The following is a 4,583-nucleotide window of genomic DNA, read 5'->3' on the forward strand; positions in this document are numbered from 1 at the left end:
TTCTGCTGCGCAAAAAGGGGGTGGGGAGGGGAGAGAGAAAGGGTGTGTGTGTGTGGGGGGGGAATGAGTTCTCCAGCAGAATCTTGGTTTGTAGTAACAGCACATCTGGAACCACCAAGCGGGGGAAGATTGCAGGGATCACAGAGCAATGATAAGGGGAAGGGGTTTCTTTTCAGTCAGAGAGCCACGTTCCCAAAAAGATTGGGTGGAGCTAGGTGTTGAAGGAAAAATCTTTATCAGGGTCCAGTCCAAGCTGGGAATAAACAAACATGGAGACTGCTTTAGAAAGAAGGTTGTAGTTTATTGAAGAGCAGAGCCAGACAGAAAGATGGCTCTGGAAAAAAAAAAGGAGCATGTGTAGTAGGGAGTGGGTTTTTATACCTTCTTGGGCTTTTGTTTGGAGTTGTTCCTGTGGCGCGAACTTTGACCTGAGTGAGTGTGCCTTACTGGTATTCTGATGGTGGGTTAATCCTATTATGTCCTGCCTTAGAGTTTGGCTGGGGTATGTAGATTTTAAGGGTCTTTGTCTTCCTGATCTCTTCAGCTTCTAGTTGGAGGGCTCCAACCTTCCTGAATGGGTTATTACATCGACATTTCCAAAAGCTGGTTTCTGCTGAGTTGTCTGGCTGGTTGTGTTGTGTGTGTGTGTGTGTGTGTGTGTGTGTGTGTGTGTGTGTAGAAGTTTCTGCCTTTTTAAAGATCATCTCCATTATTCCTTTGGGGAAACATATTCTGCCTTTTTTAATATTCCCCCAAATATTTCTTTCTCTGGATTATTTCCACACAGGAAAAAGAAGACCCTAAATTGGATTCCGTTTATTTTACATTGAAATATAATGGAGATTATCATTATTTACATCAGTGACACATTTAGTTCCTAGCTATGTCTTTAACCGTTGCCATCCGCCCTTGAAAGTCTAGGGATAGGCTCAAGCTAAAGCTCAACTGCTGAAGTCAGACACGTGTTCATAGAGCAGCTTCTCAATGCTTTCCTTCAGGATGCTCTAATCCACGTCTCAATCTAGTCTTCTGACATTTTCTGGTGATCGCCTATCTGTTAGCAAGCTCTGGCCTTGAGCCATCTTTCCCCCCCCCCCCCAAAGTTCATCAAGAGTGATTTTGTGGCCACCTTAAACTTGGGTTTATATCCAAAAAGGTGTGTTTAGTGTACGGTGGTCTCTGAGCATAATAATAAAGATTGGATTGGATTGGATGTGTCTACAGGCGGTCCTCGACATACGACCACATTTGAGCCCAACATTTGTGTTGCTAAGTGAGACAATTGGTAGATGGGTTTTGCCCCATTTTACGACTTTTCTTGCCACCATGGTTAAGTGAATCGTTGCCGTTTTGAAGCTGGCAACCCGGTTGTTAAGTGAATCTGGTTTCCCCATTGACTTTGCTTGTCAGAAGGTTCAAAAGTTGATCACATGACCCTGGGATACCGCAACCGTCAGGAATACATGCCGGTTGCAAGCATTTGAATTTTAATCACATGACCATGGGGGATGCTGCAATGGTTGTAGGTGTGAAAAACAGTTACAAGTCCCAGTGCTGTTGTAACTTTGAATGGTCATTAAATGAAGTGTCATAAGTTGAGGACTAGCAGTACTTAGCTCTTGAAGGTAATGTCCCTTCTGCATCAAACTCAACTTCTGATGATTGAATAACTAAGTCCACCTCTTACAGAAACCAGCTGTTGTTTGTCACTGGCTCACTCTGGGATGCTGTTGACTTCCCGGTCCACAGCCCTGGGATACACATTAAGACCTACAATCCATAACCATTTCTGAGAAGGTCGAGGGCTGTTCTGCATTTTGCTGGGGGCTGCAAGTTCCGTCCTTTGCAATGTGAACTAAATAAAAACTATGGGTTTCTCTTGCAACATCCCGAGTTTGCTTGGCAAGAGTTTGTTCTTCGATCTCTCTGAGACCAAGCCAAGTCCAAAAACGCTAGGGAATTTCTAAGCCCGGCACTCTGACAAATTAGCCATCAGTAGACACATAAACATAAACAATATCTATGCAGAAGGGACACTCAATCAGCCAAAAAGGGAACAAAATGACCAAATTGGTAATCGGCACTCAGATGAGCATAGATTAACTACACAATTAACAGCAGAGCAACAATCAAGTAAACAGTACCCCAATCAAGGAACTGCCAAACAGGTCAACAGTAAACAGCCCATCCAAACAACCTCTTAAGACCATCCCAGGGCAAGTCCCTAGAATATGAACTGAGAGCAAACCCCATTACTTAGTTTGGGTAATGAAACGTCTGCAGGAAAACAGCCAAGCTCAGAGAGCACCAAGGACCCCTCGTTTCAACCCTGAGCTACAAACATTTGGCTTTATTTGATATCTCTCTAATCAAAGCTGGATTCTCAAGGGCTGCACAATAAATCTGAGAATATCATGGACGATGTTGGGGCTGGGCTTCTGCTGCTGCAGCTGTTCACAAAGGTGGTTAGAAGATGGTTCTGTGGGGGTGGGGGTGGGGAATAGTCAAACATCAGAGGAGCGTCCTCTGGAGTAAGTTTGGTGCTGTGAATTGGGGTCCAAATAAGCATGTAGCCTAGCCTGAGGCATTCAGGAGACACTTTGGCAGAATATTGACTTTTAATTATTTAAAAGCAATTGAGTGCTCCTTGCGAGGGCAGACCTGCCAAGAGTTTACGCTAGTCTCCCTTAAATATTTACTTTGCTGTTTGGTAAAATACAAAGTGAAATATTTACTTTGATGCTTAATTAAAAAAAATGAATTCGTTAAGGGAGTAGGTGGAAGAGACACCATAAGACCATGGAATGGCCTGAATCCTCTGAAAGGTTTTTCTGGAAAAAGGAGCCAAATGCTACATGGGTGCATCTGTTCTGTTAATGTGGTAGGCCTTCTTTGCTTAACTCTGGTTTATAAAATAAACCACAGTTCGATGGGTACATTCACACAAAGCCACAAACTGCATTTTGTGAGTGCAATGGTTGAATTCTACTGTGATCCTCTTAGGGCACTCCCTTGCCTTCCTGTCAAGCCTGAGATAAGATAAAATACATTGACAATGAATTTGTCCTTGATTTCCTGACCTATTGTGTAAGAAGAAACTTCCATATTTCAATTTTTTTTTGACAAATTCGTACTGGAAACTGGTTGGTTTCACCTACCCTATTAAGCCAAAATATAGTTTTCTTCTTTATGGCGTAACAGAATAATCTGTAAATTCAGCTAATGTGATTTTTTAAAAAAACCAACAACTACAGTGTATGGGGTTAACAGGTGAATCAAAGGGTTTTTTCCCCATGAAACCTGGTTAAACAATTCAGTTTACTATGTTGGATGTATGTACCTATTTGATGACATTCATTTAGGTTTCTGTTTAAAGATGCCAGTAAATAGGTATCCTAGCTTCCTAAATGGGATAACAATGCTCCTTGGTGGAGCAGTGGGCTAATGCCTCCTTAAGTAACACCAGCTGCCTGCAATTAGTGCAGGTTCAAGTCCCTCCAGGCTCAAGGTTGACTCAGCCTTCCATCCTTACGAGGTAGGTAAAATGAGGACCCAGACTGTTGGGGGCAATTAAGCTGACTTTGTAATAATGCCGCTTGGGGGGTGTATGAAAGCCCTAATAAGCAGGCATATACATAGAATGAAGGCTACTGCTAAGCTTGTAAGCCGCCCTGAGTCTTCGGAGAAGGGCGGGATATAAATGGAATAAAAATAAAAATAAAAATAAAATAACATTGCATAAAAATGCATAAGAAATTTCACAAATTAGATTGATAAAAAACGACAGCTGGCTTTTCCTGTTTTCTCAATGGCTATTCAGCTGTAGTGCAAACAATGGAGCGACATGCATACTCAAGCGTTACTTATAGCCTAACTGTAGTAGGAAGTTACATGCTCTTCCTTTTCTTGAAGCATTGGAGAGTGTACTGTTGATTAGCCAAACAGAGCATTTCAAAGATTCTATTGCCACCTTGTGGACATGAATAACCTATATTTATTTAGGCTATGTATGAATGAAATGTCCTTTAAAACAATTAGAATTGAAACATTATGGCTGAGCTTTCAGGAAAGATCTTCATCATAATCCCAGGACTAAACTTTGGATGTCATCTCAAAGCTTAGGAAAACAGGATAAGGTTAGATGATACTACTACTATTATTATTATTATTATTATTATTATTATTATTATTATTATTATTATTATTATTATTATTATTATTATTATTATTATTTCAATTTGTATACCGCCCTATTCCCGAAGGACTCAGGGCGGTTTACAGGGCAAAATTTAAAAACAATACAGTATAAAATTAAGTTAAAATAAAATTAAATTAAATATGGCCCCAAGAATTAAAATCCCAATTTAAAATCATTAAAACCCCTCAGTCCAGGCCTGATAGCTCAAAGAGCCAGGTTTTTAGGTCCCGGCGAAACGAACGAAGGTCAGGGGCAATCCGGAGTTCCGTTGGCAATTGGTTCCATAGGGCAGGCGCGCCCACAGAGAACGCCCTCCCCCTGGGGATCGCCAGCCGACAATCCTTGACCGGTGGTACCCTGAGGAGGCCCTCCCTGTGAGAGCGCA

This window comes from Vipera berus, assembly GCF_964194415.1.
Source record: "Vipera berus genome assembly, chromosome: 10".
Taxonomy (NCBI): domain Eukaryota; kingdom Metazoa; phylum Chordata; class Lepidosauria; order Squamata; family Viperidae; genus Vipera; species Vipera berus.